This window comes from Alligator mississippiensis, chromosome 4 (genome assembly GCF_030867095.1).
Source record: "Alligator mississippiensis isolate rAllMis1 chromosome 4, rAllMis1, whole genome shotgun sequence".
Classification (NCBI taxonomy): domain Eukaryota; kingdom Metazoa; phylum Chordata; order Crocodylia; family Alligatoridae; genus Alligator; species Alligator mississippiensis.
The window spans coordinates 61,674,413-61,690,219 of record NC_081827.1 but is presented as its reverse complement, the minus strand read 5'-3'; positions in this window follow the sequence as shown (position 1 = coordinate 61,690,219).

The following is a 15,807-nucleotide window of genomic DNA, read 5'->3' as shown; positions in this document are numbered from 1 at the left end:
CTAGAACTCTTGGCTTCAAAATGATACCTTTTATTAGACCAACTGAGAAATTGAAAAAAAAAAATCTTTTTCTGCAAACTATCAGGCTCATGAGCCCTTTATCAGGGTCAGAGAAAGAAATTGCCCTGACCTTGATGAAGGGCGCATGAGCCTGAAAGCTTGCTGAAGATTTTTTTTTTTTTTGCAATTTCTCAGTTGGTCTAATAAAAGGTATCATTTTGGACCCAAGAGTTCTAGATTTTTGCATTTATTTTTGTCTCAAACCAACACAGCTACCACATACATCCCTGAAACTATTAAGACTGCAAATTCCAGTGTTCAAAAGTTACCAAATACTCAAATGCTCATGCAACCTTAATCCAGCCCAGGTGTCTTAATTGCAGGATCTCGCCTTTTACACACCAGCAGCAAAGGCCTCAATGTATTTTTCTTCATTCACTAAACAGACTATGTTATTTTAGAGGTAAATTAGGAATTTTTAACTAGTAGTACAGATGGAGACCTACTGCCTTACAGTATAATTTGTGCCTTTTAGATTGTTATTGTACAGTCAGGAAGAAAGGCAATGAGTGAATCTAACAGTGTGCTGCAGCAGAGTCAAGGGAAATCAAATTGAAAATTGTGGCTGCAGTTTATTCATGGATTGGTTGTTTGAAAAAAAAGTTGTGGTAGTAACAATAAAATAAATAAATGGGCACACTGGCCGAATTGTAAGGTATCCTGCAAGGTATGATTTTGAACCTTGTGCTCCTCCCAAGTTAACTCAACTGTAAATCGATACCTAGTCATTTAGCTGGGGAAGTGAAAAATGGCCAGAAGTGATATTAGCCACATTTCTCCCTGGTGTGCTGTTATGTACAGAAAGTGGCCTGCCTTACTATGCTATCTTATAGGCTGCTAAGGTGAGGAAGACCTTTGGTCAGTGAAACACACGTGCTATTCTCTCTGTTGTAGATGATCTGAAATAATTAATCATGGGTACTGGATCTGGCCTATGAAGAGTTTATATGTAGCAGTACACAGTGGTGGGGGCAGTGTAGAGAGACTGTCCCCAGGGTCTTCCTGCCTGCTTGCATGCTATTCATCCCCATACATTCCTATGGCACACTCCACCTCTTGCCTGTGCAGCCTCTGGTAATGCCCCAACCATACCCGCTCTCTACCCTCATCACCAAATTTGCCCCTCAGTGTGGTCGTTGGTAATGAAAATTTGTGGAACTTAGTGGTAACAGTCAATAAAGACTGTGGTAGGTGGAAGGGGGTGGAGAAATGAGAGCAGGAAAGCAGGGAATGCTAGGGCAGCAGCAGGAGACTGCCAGCCCGCAGTACTGGCCAATTCACGAGCTGCAGCCTGCCATTTGTAATGGCTACCAACCCCTGATCTACCATATATAGCTGTCTGACTAGCTGTCTGTGTGGACTGATCTGGGGACAGAGCTTACCATTTGGCTTCTGCTTTTCACTGGACGGGTTGAGAAGGAAAATCATTTGAAAGTCTTTAATCTAATTATACACTCTTTTTTTTTTTGCCTAACTGCTTTGCTCTTGTGGCCTTTTTTTCCCCCTCTAGTTTATTTTTGTTGATGCTGCTGCTCTAATTTATCTCTCCATTTTTAATGTATTCATTAATGTTAATTAATTATGCTTGTGAGCTGTCATAGCTTTTTTAATGAGTACATCAAGTGGGTTTTCTAAAATTACCTCTAAAGATATGTAAGGAACTGTTTCCAGCTGAGAGAAACTGAGCACATGTTCTAAGGTAGAGGCTACTCTCATTGTTTTATAGCATTTGAATCTCAACTGTCTAGAATATTATGGTTAAGGGCTAGCTCAAAGCTGTCCTAGCAACGGGCAATGAATACGTGCAAACACAGCTGTTTCTCTAGTTAACAAAACCAGTGAGGCCACCTGAATAAAGGGTGGGACTTACTTTGAGCTTGCAGAAACTGAGTAATTTAGGATTCATGACCCAATATTTCAATTACATATGAGAGACAAGAGCACAAGTAGGAGAATTGTATTTATTTATTTACTTTACAGAAATACTAGTTCCCATCTGATCTCACAATTCTCCTGCTCAAGGGAAAATTTACGAAACACCTTCAAAAGATAAGCCTTGGAACAAAAATTCATGGGACTATTAGACACTAATGGCGCTGACATGAGTGATATTTTGTTGCACGATCAGCCCCCTGAATTGCTCTACAGCCATGTCCTTACAGAAGTACATGGCTGCAGAATGCTTTGAAAGTGCTCCATCACACAACAATCTGAACCCTCCTTACATAAGGGTTCAACTGAAGGTGCTTCGAAGTGGAGCACCTTCATTAACTTGTGTCAGTATGTGCCAGGAAGAGGGCTGGGCTAATGCAGACCAGCCTAGCTCAGGTGCTATCTTTAAAATGGGAGGGGGAGAGGAGAGGGGAGGGGAGGGAGCTCAGTCTGGGGTTTGCCCAGTCTACATTGGAGGGTAGAGTGGGTAGATTGGAGACCGTGCTTGAGGGCCCTCTCAGGGGGGCTCCAATCCACCCACTCCACCTTCTAGCACAAGCTAGGCAAAGCCCAGAACCTGCTCTGGCACTGTCTTCAGAATGGGAGGGGGAGAAGCTTGGAGGCAGAGGGAGCAGCTGCAGACACATAGCCACTCCAAACTGGAGCTCAACCTTTCATCCCCCCCGAACCCAACAGCAAACATCTGTTGGGTCAGGAGGATTGCTGTAACTTATGGTGCTTCCTGAAAAGCACCATAAGTTACAGCAGGGAGCTAGCTGTGTGTCTGCCCATGCCCTAAGTACCAGGGACTTAACACAAACAGTGACTTCATGGCTTATTGCAATCTACCTCATACTCCCTAATACCTGTACTTCAAGGTAATAATGGCCCTCCCGATTGGTTTTGCTCTTTCACTTATCAGGTTTCTTCTACACTTCTCTTGTCTGATGCCTACCTGATAATTTATCTGATATCGTGTTTTTATTTACACAAGCCCTTGTCTCAGCTGCTGTTTACTTTAGCTTATCTGTTTCTTTCTCAGAGATCTGGGGAAGGGTACTATGGTATCCAAAAAGCTTGTTTAAGTTGCTTAAGTCTATCCCAACCGTGCAATTGGTCCAATAAAAGGTATCAGTCATAAAAGTCATTGTCCCTAGCTTATTTCCTGGATCATCATGGCTACAACATCACTTATATGTTACCAATCTTGTCTGAAGATGTACCAGTTTGAGAAACCAAAAATAACAACTTAGAATTAAATAAAAGGAAGATATTCCAAAAGCTCTAGCTTTTCCCTGTGATGAATATATATATATATCATATGTCACTAGGAACACCTGCTTATTTGGTACTGAAAACTTATATGTAGAAAGAAGATTCCCCCTGTCCTGGAAAATACCAGATGAAGAAAATGTTGTGGTTTACCGCACTTCAGATAACATTAAAGTAGATGAACCCATGCTTTCATCACTTATTTCTTCAACAACCCACAGTGCAAAAGCTGTGTGAAAATGAGACTTGCTGCTCTCACCCTTCATAGTCTGCCACACAGCAGAGAAGAGAATTGCAAGCAAAGCAAATAGAATTATTTGACTGCCTGAAAAAGCTTCAACTATGTTGGCACTGGCAGTAGTGTAACTACAGGAGGTGTGAAGGGCTGATCAGGGGATCAGCCCTGGGCACGGACTTAGAACACATGCAAAAATAGCAGCTGTCACTGGTGCTGGCCTGGTGCCATTACCATCAGCAGCAACCCAGTCACTGTCTTGTGCATTGCTGCCCATTTATACCTTGGAATATAATCTATTTCAATCACTCCAGTGGGATAATTAGAAGTTTAATGAGTAATACAACACATAAATTGAGAGGAAAAAGTGCCAAATTGAATGTTTATTAAAATGGCTCTGCTAACTTTTTAAAAGCTCCTCCCATCCCTTCCATTTTGTCAGACCCCAGAGAACACTAGGTAGAAAAATGCAACAACATAATTTCACATGTTTTGTACAGCAAGTTGGACACTCCAGTTGTACATGCTCCAAAGGGAAGTGGAAGTACTGGTGTGGCTTATGCAGATACCATATATTCCAGTTTGGAGGTGGTTCAATATTCAGTTATGCAATTCTGGTGCTGCCTCATTAAAATTAAAGTTTCTTTACAAAAACGAGGGACATTTGCTAAATTTAAAGGTGCAGTTCACAAAAGAGAATGACAGCATGTGCATTCAGCTACATAATTATGCACAAGACATTTGAGAATTTCAAATAATGTATAGAATATACCTGTCCCTTCTGTGGTTTCAAATATATGATCCCTCAGTCAAATCTACCTCTTGCAAACAAGATGCATGTGAAATCTGTCCCTACTCTTCAGTCTTTCCTTAGACCCTACATCATACTGTTATCCCTATATGAAACAAAACTGAATCAGAGCAAAGCTGTATACATGATAGTCTTATCTTTGATCACAAAAGAAAAGAATAAATGTCCTGATTGCACAGAAAAACAAAGATGTATCTTTTCTGAAAAGGAAAATGGAAGTGAAAAGACGTTTATATCCATATAAGAATGTGCATTACTTTATCCCTGACAACAGGCTGGACTTTCCACTTGATTTCCTACAGAAATCATCTGGCACGAAATCTTACTATAATAGCAATAATGCACTGAAGAACATGTAATCTAAAAAACCACTGCTGCTGGCCTCAACGTGACAGGTCCTGTAAGGAACTTTCCTAAATACATTTTGGCTCCGTAGGGATACAAAATGTCTTAACAAGTAATTCAACAGGTAAAGCTGAATAAAAGGGACCAAAATGAGTCATAATGAAAAATTAAGTTTGTGTTTTTTATATATACACACATATATACACACACATGTACATGTACATATTTACATATTTATTTTTAAGTCTAGGCTTTAATTTTCACTGAGTGATTGTCCATTTTTTTACTTATACTTCTGATACAATGAGTTCTCACAATTCTCATTATTTTACATCTTTATTTAATAAGGTTATATCCCAAGGCATTAAAATTCCAATATTCAGATTGTTGTCTCACAAGCCATTTTAATATTTCTCCGGTATTAATTACTGAAATAATTATAATTTGCACTCACCAAGTGCTGTAGTGTGATTTTGATTTAGAAGGTGTGGGAGAAAGTGTGTTCCCACTGGGAACTTCCCAGCATTGGAGGAAAAATAAACAGTCATCAGTCATGTTGCATGCACCACACGGTTAAGTCAAATCATATTGGAAGTAGAAATATTTCAAGGAATTGCTAGCTTTACAAGAGGGAATTTGGAACCTTATTTAGTTGTCGCTATCATTCACACTGCCACCCCCAACACTGGAGGCACCTAAAGTGCGTACCTGTACTTTCTGTGGTAGGTGCCTAGGTTATTGGTTCCGGATGCGTGTACAGCTGCCCAAATCTTTGCTGCACTGAGTTCAGAGCTTACCTCACAGCTATGTTCTACCAAGATTCACCAAGTACGTAGTTCCCAGCCTCTCACCTCTAGTCCTAATCCAGCAGGCATGCTCAGCGCATATCTATCTAACCCCATATAAAACACAGTCAGAAGAGAAGCCTTTCTCTTGCCCCACTTTTTAATATCATAGGGGTTAGGGATACCATGCTGGAAACCCAGAGACAAGTCTCTCCTCTGACTGAGAAGATTTGAACCTACATTTTTATGTTCCACTGTTACAATGCTAACTACCAAGTCATAGGATAGCCTGGGGCAGAACTCCCCAAACTATCTCTTGTTCAAGCTGCTCCAGCATTCATAACATAATGAACTATACATTGGAGCCAGGACTGGAACCTAAGTCTCCCTTCTGTGATGTGAAAGCCAAAGTGAACTACAGACCTCGTTCACACATACATTTGCTCTGCCTTTATCCAATAAATATTAATTATTCCAAGTAGAATAACTTCAACTGAAAAGTTTAAGAGGGGAACTGCCTTCTCTATCTTCTCTACCAGTTGCAGAATTCCATGTAACCTGATAGGTAGCCATTTGGGGTGGGGGAGAAAAGGATAGACAGAGGACATAAGAGACACTCATACCCAGGTCTACAGCATCTCTGCTGAGTACTCCAGTGACTGGTTTATTGGGCAAAAGAATGGTATATACTGTACATAACAGCATTAGGCACTTAAGCCCAACCCACTCTCCTAAAAAAGTTCTAAAGCCTTCTTTGCAGCCCCTTTGCTTATCATTCTAGGTTATGTGAATCCTATGTTTAGGTGTCTCACCCTCCCCAAACAGTTTATAGGGAGCTTTGGGCAACTAACTTGGTATTCTGTTTAGTACCAGGGTTCCAAAAAGTGAGGTGTTATTACGCCCAGCCTTCTAACATGTTGGTACTCATTGTGAATCTGGCCAAACTGCCTTTACCTTCTTGTGTTGATCTTTTTGCAGACATTAATGAAGGCAGAAATGAATGAACCAAATGCTAAGGCATTGATCATTTTAAACATTGCAAAATCTCTACAGAAATAACTAAAAATCACCTTTATTGCATCTTCATGCCATCTAAAATTTCTTAATACAAAATTGAGCTCATAATAATAATGCTCCCATTATTGTTTTCACTTGAAGATGTGGAATTGCAGACTTCATCTTATTAATTCTCACAGTGTCCAAGAAAGGGCATCTAAAAAATGCAGCAGATAGGGCCCGAGACAGAACAAATGTCATGTGTCCTAAAATCTGATGAGGAAGTAGAAGAATTTGTGGGCACATCAAGTTCAAGTCACCATAAATTCTTGACTAGGGGTGTCTTAGTGTCTACTTCCAAAACCTACAGATTAAGCAGGCAATAGGAGAGAAGTTGACCTTTCCAAAGAATAAAAATGTTAGAATCACACTCATTAAAAACACACACCATTGCAGATATGCTAAATTGCCTACAGCATTTCAGAGATCAGTGGCTCTAGAAAATAAAGGTTGGATACTGCCTATCTAAAAAGACATTGGACAAGAGCTGCATGTAGGCAACTAAGTTCCAATCAATTGCTCCAGAAGTTGCCTGGGTTCAATCCTTAGGAAAAAAAGTCTCAGTAAGAGGGAAAGTTCCTGAAAGAGAGGACAGTGAAAATTACAATTAGTAGGTATGAAAATATATCTGAATTGCTGCAGGTGAAGAACCAGAATGAAAGCATATGGCAAATCTTGCTTCCCTCACTGTTGATGCACACTTCCCAGCAATTTATATTGATTTTATACTGAAACAAGATAGAGTGTATGTTGTAACAGAAAATAGTACTATTCTTTCACCCCCTGTTTCTGCTTCTTTAAATGTAGAGTCTCATCCTGCCACAGGGGAAGCTGTGAGGCAGCCTCTCACATGAAGAAGGTTTCAGAGTGAGTCACCATGGTGCCTCTCTTTCTGTCACTGAAAATTTATCTTCTTCTTTTTTATTCCTCCCTGTTTTCCATAATCTACAGAGACATCATCTAGGCTGGGAATGGCATGCTTTGCTCTCTGAAAAAATGAAGCAGGCTCAATTTTGAGCTGTGGAATGAAGCCAATGGAATCCAATATTTACCCCTTTTTTTCCTTGTTACAGAGATGAGGATGATGGAAGCAGACAGAAAGAGGACGTGGCATTGGGGACAGTGGCATGTTATGCCTGCTGATCTCAAAATAACAGAAACCCATGGAAGTGCATAAATCCTTGTAAGCAGGATTTCTTCACTTCAACTGTGCATTGGAAATATGTGACAGTCTCAGTGCTATCTCAAGTTTTGCACAGCCTGGTTATGTCTAAGCTGAACTCATAGGTGTGACTGTCATTTGTGTAAGCATACTGGAGTTAGCTGTAAACTAACTTGCATGGGTACTGGTTAACAGCATAGCCACAATTGCAGCAGGCATTGACCTAGGTGCTAAGCTGCCCCAGGATCCCAGGGTAAATAGGCTGGTCGCATGTGTCAGGCTCTGTGCTGCTGCAACAATTCTTCTGTGATAGTTCAAACTCACAAATTTAAACCTAGTGTGGCTATACCTACATGAGCGGGCACACCTTTTGCAATACTGTACTCTAAAGATAGGATACTAAGAGAAGCAGGATCGGAGTCAGAAAGAAAACCAGAACTTTTTATCCTACGGCACTGACAAGGAACACACGGGTGACAGATCTCTTAGTGCCCTGGCAGATGCTGTTTATAGCACTACAAAAAATGGTGCACTATGGGCAGGCACACATATACAGCCCACTGGGCAGAGCACAAGAGTAAGAGACTTTGTTGGGCCAGGACCAGGGCTGGCTGCTCCTCAGTTCCCCCCACCTCCAGCAAAGCCTGTCAGTGACCCAAACAGGCCCACTGTCCTGCTCTCCTAATCACCTATTGCTGCTGTGGTGACTGCAGCAGCCAAAAGACTGATTCATCAGGCTCTGGTCTAGAGCTGCCTGCCATCTGGGCACTTTAAAGGGCAAGCTGCCCTGGGGCAAGGTTGTGAGGGGCAGGGAAATCACCTGGTCAGCCCCTGCTGCCACTATACCCCTGTCCTCATTACCACCATGGGGCAATGGAGATGGGGAAAGACTGGAAGCCTTCTTGATAGTTCTCCTTCCATCCTGTCCCTCTGCCCTGAGGGGTCCAAGACATGGCCACACATTAAATATGTCCTGGTCAGACATAGAAGCTGCTATCTGAAACAGCAATTTCTTTGTTTGTGGGTCTGACATTTTGTGGCAAATCAGTCATTGTAATAATGCAACTAACACCACGAAGGTGTGGCCATTCACATTTTTGTCATGCTAATCTCTCATATGAAGCAGGATAAATGTAATGTCTACCAGGGCCCTTCCTGGAATGCCAGGCTCTTGCAGCTGAGGAGAGCGAGAGAACTAACTACAGCACCAGGAACCCCACACATACGCCTGCCTTCCCAGATCAAGCCTCTGATTTGACAAATCCACTGCTGCAGGCCAAGGAATGAAGCTGCAATTTTACCCCAACACTGTAATAGAGAGTTCTGTGTTAGACAGAGGCATGAATCTGACCCAAACTAATTACAGCACTTTATATGCTCCAGAGCACCTGGCATCCAAAAAGTGACAATATGTTTAACAGGCACTTAAACCTGTGGTAGAATAACTGGGGGTTGCACATTTTGATCTCTCCATAGGCCAAGCTCTTTATACCCATGAGGGGTGCACTGCAGACCTCTCAACAAGGTCCCTGGTTGACCCTGTTCCATACATTGCTATTTGAAAGACTCCCTAAAACTGCTTCCGTCATGCCTGGGACTCTGTACATCCCTCATCTCTCCCTTTGCCACTTTTCTCACCCACTCAGAGGCTGTGTGTTCATGCCCCATTACCTCCTTCCCCTTGCTAAGGACTGTGGGCAGGTCTACATTGCATTCCTGGCATGTCCAGGGAGAGCCTGAGCATGCCCTTGGCACCTGCTCCTGCTTACACCTGCCAAACCTGAAAGTAAGCTGGGGAAGCAACTCTAGGATTGTCTCCAGAAATTTGTAGGGACCCCTGTGGGCTGTGGTCCTCTGTGATCGGTCAGGGGCACATGGTGGCCTGGGGCCCAATCCCAGTGCACAGGGCCCAGGTGGGGGCAGCACAAGCCCCAACAACCAATTCCAGCCAGGTTGGGACTGGGCCTGGGTGGCATGGCGTGGGGCCTCGGGGCCCAATGCTAGCACACCAGGGTAGCACAGGGCCCAATCCAGCTCAAGGATTGGCCATGCATCATTCATCCGTCTCACAGGGCTTATACCTTGACCACCTGGTTCTAGAATAGGGGTGTCAAATGTACAACCTGCAGATCAGATCCATTCCATGGAGATGTGTCATCTGGCCCATGGGTCTCCTAAAAAAGGCAAGAATTTGGTGGCAGGGTAAGCAGGAACAGACCACGCTGCCAAAATCTAGGTTATAGAGCCTCACTGGGGAGGCATGTAGGTGGCGAGGGGGAGGAGAGAGGTTGAGTGATGACTGTGTTAACTCTCATGGCCACTGCCACTTGCCCTACCACCACATCCTGATCCAGCCCCAGAGGAGCCCCATGGTCTAGATCTGTCCTGCAAGAAGGAATGAGTTTCTAGACCATGACAAAAAGTCATGTCATAGAATTTTAGAAAACAGGTCTGGGAGGGGCCTCAAGCACTCACCTAGTTCATCTGCCACCTTCAAGGCAGGATCAACTATACCTACACCATGCCTGACAGATATTTGTTCATCCTATCCTTAAAATCCCCTGGTATGTTAGAAGATGGAGATTCCCTAGGTAATTCCCAGTGCTTAGCTATCCTTACAGTTAGAAAGTTTTTCCTTAATGTTTGATCTAAATCTCCTGGTTACCATTTAAGCCCATTCCTTAATCTGTTTTAAGGTTAAGATATGCTTTCCTGGCCTTAAGTCACTATTTTTACTCTATGACCTTATCCTGTTTTTCAATATTTTTTTGGAAGTTTTGATACCAGAATTAGACACAGCAGTTTAGTAAATGTTTCACTATTGTCATATTCAGAAGTAATATCACTTTCCAGCTCCTCTGTACTATTCCCCTCATGATAAGATCTGACAATAATGGTTGATGGGCCTTGTTACACATTAACTTTGGGCAGCTCCTGGGCTCTCACACAACTGGCTGCTTAGTGGAGCAGCCCAGAAACTGGAGTCACAGCTTTTCTATTCCCCGCAGCCTCCAGATCCCTGGTTAAGGAATGGCAGCTCAGGGCACCTTTCCCCACCAGCACTAAGCCTGTTTGGGTGGGTGGTCACTGCTGAACCCCATGCCTCTCAAGCCTCGCCAAGCTCTGGGGAGCAGAGGATATCACAGACAGCTCCAGAGAGCCCCCAGACCTGGCCAGACTCCTGCAGGCTCCAAGATTCAGCCCTGCAGTGCCAGCAGCGCCCTGCAACATGTACCTGATCCACACATAGCCCAGCAAGAGCTGGAGCCATGTGCTATAGGGTGGGGGGCAGCCTGCTTCCAGGGAAACTGCTGCTTCAAGGCTGGGAAGCTGTGGGCAGATTTGGGCCGTGGGTGGACTCCACTCCCAGCTGCAGAATGAAACTAACTTGGGGGGAGCTGGCTGCACCAGCCTTACCACATGCCTCCATCCCAGCCCTAGCCCAGTGCCAACCACTGCCACTTCTGCCGCTGTTGCCAGCTTCCTGGGGCCACTAACTGGGGCACCAAGGCCCTGGGCTACCAAGGAGGGGTAGGGCAGCAAGACTGGAGCACATGGGCGCTGCAAGCCAGGAGCAGGGTGGGCAGCAACCTCCCCATGCAGCCCCCTATCGAGGGAACCCACCACCTCCCTCCCCTCCCCACATGCTGGGCTGGGTGAAACAGAGAAGTAGGGCTGGAAGGGGCATCCATGCTCACTAGACCTCTAGTGGCAAGTCACAGCTGTGCAGGTGGGGGACCGTCAGAAAAGGTTTCTAGACTGCTAGGCGTGATGGCTCCAAACCCCAGCTGATCAATATGTGTGCATTTCAAAGTACAATGTGTAACATGGTCCTATGAGTACCTACTAGGGAAGGTTTTGGAGGCTGGCTGTGTTCAGTTTCTTATCGGAGACATCTAGATAACGTTGTTAAAGGGGCATTAGCATTCTTTGTCTTCCTTCCCCTAAAGAGATTATTGGGACTCTACAGCTCATCTCAGAGTGTTTGTTTCTTTCAACTATAAAATCAGAGACATGTTGTTAAGTTCACAAGAGGCATTACTCTAGCCCAATCCTTCCTTGCTTTGAGATATCATGTGAGATGTATGGCTTGGAAGAGAAAGGAATTAATAAATACATGGTATCAGCTCTTATTATGAATATGAGGGAAAACAGGAGGAAAATAAATCATTGTGCTTTATTCCCCCACTCTCACCTTCATCTGCTGAAAGCACTGTAACATATACTGTCCAAATGGCTGATTGGCATCCCTTCATCAACTTCTTCTGTAAACATTATCTAAAGCCTCACTAGATACTGTTATTACTGGTATAAAGGCTTTGTAAGTCTGATTTGAGATAGTGGAATCCTTGGTGGATTACCTTAATTGAAAAAACTGATTGCACATAATCTGTTGATGGTTTTACAAATCTATTATTGCATAACTTTTAAACACAGGATGGTAGCTTAAATGTCTTAACTGTAGCATTTAAGATAACTTCTTATCAACTCATTATACAGTAGAATTGCTATAAAAATAGTGCCAAGGCTTGTAATATTTGTGTGTTATGATTTCCTGAATATTTGGAATTAGTTTCTTCAGACATGTTGATTATTTATAGTTAGATTTAATAGTTTATACTGAATTTGCAGTTACAATAAGAACTTAAATTCATGCTATTATTCTAGTGGTAGCATACAAAGCAGTAATTATGTCCAAAGAGAAGACCATTCTGAAAACTTAGCCTGCAATACAAAGTAAACTAAAAAAATATGGACAATAATATGGATTTACAAAAAATGTTAGGTACATCAGTTAAGTACAATGGCTTCTGCTATGAAGAAATACATTCATATTTATAAGAAAGCAACAACAACCAAAAAGCTAAATTGATTAAGCAATGTATTTGTGCTATCCTTACCCATTTTATACAATGGGTCTCTCATATATGTTTTAAAGAATGTAGATAAAAAATAAGTGATGGCAAATACAGAATCTAACAAACAAGGATCCCAAATTACTTAAGCTTCTTGATAAAATTCCTACTTAAAATATAGTACAAATATATACATGCAACTAAGTGGAAATCTAAACTAGTCTTACTAGTAGTTACAGATACCAGTCAGTCAGTTATGGGTTTCTGATCACAGATTGTCCAAATGTAAAGTTAGTTACACCCTTGCATTTTTTAGATGTAATAAGAACTTGAAGATCCCCCTTAGGGAGGTCAGTCCAAGGGAGTTTTTTCATGGATTGTATAGACCAGAGTAACACAACATCCAGTTGGACCTGCATGATGAAGACCATAGGATTTTTCCCAGTTTCCCCTAACTGAGCCCAAAATTAATTCAGGTAAAACACAGAAAGACAGCCAGATATGTTTTGAACACATGAAGAGAGAGGGAGAACTCACCACTTGGGATAGTTTTTCCAAAGTTTAATCACATTAACTATTAAATGTTTTTGTGTTACTTTAAAAATTTAAATTTTCCTAACTTGAACTACCAGCAATTAATTTTTGTCATGCCTTCTCAGCTAGATTAAATAGCACTTTAGCATCAATTATTTTCTCACTATAAAAGGTACTTTTAGTCACCTCTCAATCTCACTCTCATTCTCACTTGAACAAAATGTAATTCCTTAGTTTGAGGTCATGGCCTTTACCAGAGAAAAATATTTTTTGTCAATACATAGCATAAGTTAGGAAGGAAGTTTGAGATACATAAACAAGGATCTCACCTAGGTAATACAACAGACCTTTAAAGTACATTCATCATAAAGGAGAAGACCCAGTACTAGTGTGAAGGCAAAGACTTCAATACCTCTTACTGCCCACATACACTGCACGTCAATGTAACAATTGTGCAGTCACTACTCACAGAAAGTCCAAAGAAGGTTATCTTTCTATCTCATTCACTCAGTGCTGTTATCCTCTATCCAATGACTGTTTGTGTTCAATAACCAGAAGTTATTATCACTATATCCTATTTCCAGGCTGCCTTGAATGTGTCCAAGACCACATTCATGTAGCTTTTGCTTTTTTTGCTTTTTTTTTTTTCTGATCCTCACAGAGCTGAGCCCTCCTTGTGAGGATGGCAAGCTCATGTCTGAAAGAGCAGAATGCGTAAGAACCGAACCATAGGCGGTCTTGCTTAGTGGGTAGGCCACCAGGGGTGGGTGAGGGACACAAAATAGAGACCCAAAACCACACATGGTAGCTGTGGGTGATATGCAGAAGCTGAAGCACAAGTTCCCAAATCCAAGGGGAAATTCCAGAGTCCAGGTCACAGGCTGAACCATGGCTTTGGAGGCAGGGACCAAGTTGCCAAAGCCAAGCAGAGTTCCCCAAAGTTGCAGAGCCAGAAACCCCAAAAGTGCAAGAACCAGAGAGGCTTACCACAGCAATCCTTCAAGCAAAGCTGTTGACTAGGCTACCATCAGCTACCACAAGTGGATGTAAATGGGGAGGCTGCTCTTCCCCCAGGAGCCAGTCAGGAGGCCCTAACAGTGGTCAGCTAGTTCATCAGCCAGTTAGAGCCTCTTGCAGGTGTGGTTAGCTGAGCAGTCAGTCTAGACTGGGCTGCCTGTTAGGGCAAAAAGCATGGCATAGCCCCCTGTTAGGGGACCTGACTATGTAACTTTGACTACTTACCACAAATTAATGTGTACCAAACAAAGAGAGGCATAAATTACTGAATAATACTACAATCTGTAAGGAGTCCCCTCCACACATAATAAAACAACAACAGCATTGCATATTCTCCACCAGAATCTTCTTATAGTCATTTTCCTCTCTCTGGCAATGCCCTCAAATTTACAAAGCATCTGCCTTGTTATATTTTCATTAGAGCTAGCAAAGTCTACATTACTTAGCAAGCAATTTACACAATGTAGAGGGAAGTAAATGTCTTAGAGAAACGTTTTGGGGCACCCGCACTGCGTAACAAAGCTAATCAGCACAAATTGGAAGTGAGAAAGGAATCTTTTAGAAACATTGTTCTGTTATAATATGTTATGAAAAATAAAACATTATTTTAACAATGTAATTTCTGAGAGTGTCTGCTTAGGGCTAAACATCCATAAGCATGTGGATATCTAGACTAAGGAAAAGTAATATAGCTGTTGATAATATAAGAGCTGAACTTACCCTTTATTGCCTCCTTGAATTTGAATGAAACATTTTTTAAATTCCTATTAATATTTTCATCCTTTATTGTAATCTATAACATTTTAAAATTGAGATGGAAGTGGGAAAAGAGCTATTTTAGGGGCTTTTTTTTCCTGTAGTACCCAGGTCCCAAGGAAACTTAAGGGAAAAGGCTGATCTGAAAAGATATGTAACCCAAAACCCCCCCAAATATTTTGGGATCATAGATATCAAATATGAGAACAGAACTACCAAACCATAATCTATATGCAAACTGGGCTTCTCCCGAGTCTTTAGTCAAATAGCAAATGTTCCTTGACTCAAACATGTAAAAAAAGTAGATCTTAAACTGGGATAATCCTTCATGAAGCTAGCTAAAACAGCATTAGGGGCAGATTATACCTATTTTGTGGTTTTTTTTTTTACAAAGTAGTGAACCAGAGAAGAAGGATCAGTACCTCTGGATGAATTGATGGACATGTTTGTATCAGATGCTATACATTACACTCAACTGTTAGAAATCCAGTTATTTTATTTCAGTTCTGCCTTTTTCCCATATATATGACTCCACAAATTTTGATTGCATTCAAAATTCTAGTATGATTCAACCAGAGATAGGCACAACTCTGGGTTCTCTTGTGCTCCAATTTATTTTTACTGCCTTATGTCAATGTTAAACAAGCTTCATAACACTTTTGGGGAAGTGAAAATGTGATGAAGAGAATGTCAGCTTTTCTCTAATAAGCTGTCATTACCTAAATAACTGCAAATGTTGTGTGAATATTACTTTCAGACAGCTTACAATATCTGCAAGTAAGATATAATTTTATGTGGTTGTTAAATCCTTCCATTAGTTTTATGAGGGCATTGACCAGGTTACAATTTATTAATTCTATTCACTGTGAATAATGAACTCAACTCATTATACTCTTTAATTAGACCATAGACCCATTCCTGAAATTTCACTAATTTCCATATTACTTGTCTGAACACTGGATCCTATTGATACATCATTAATTTTC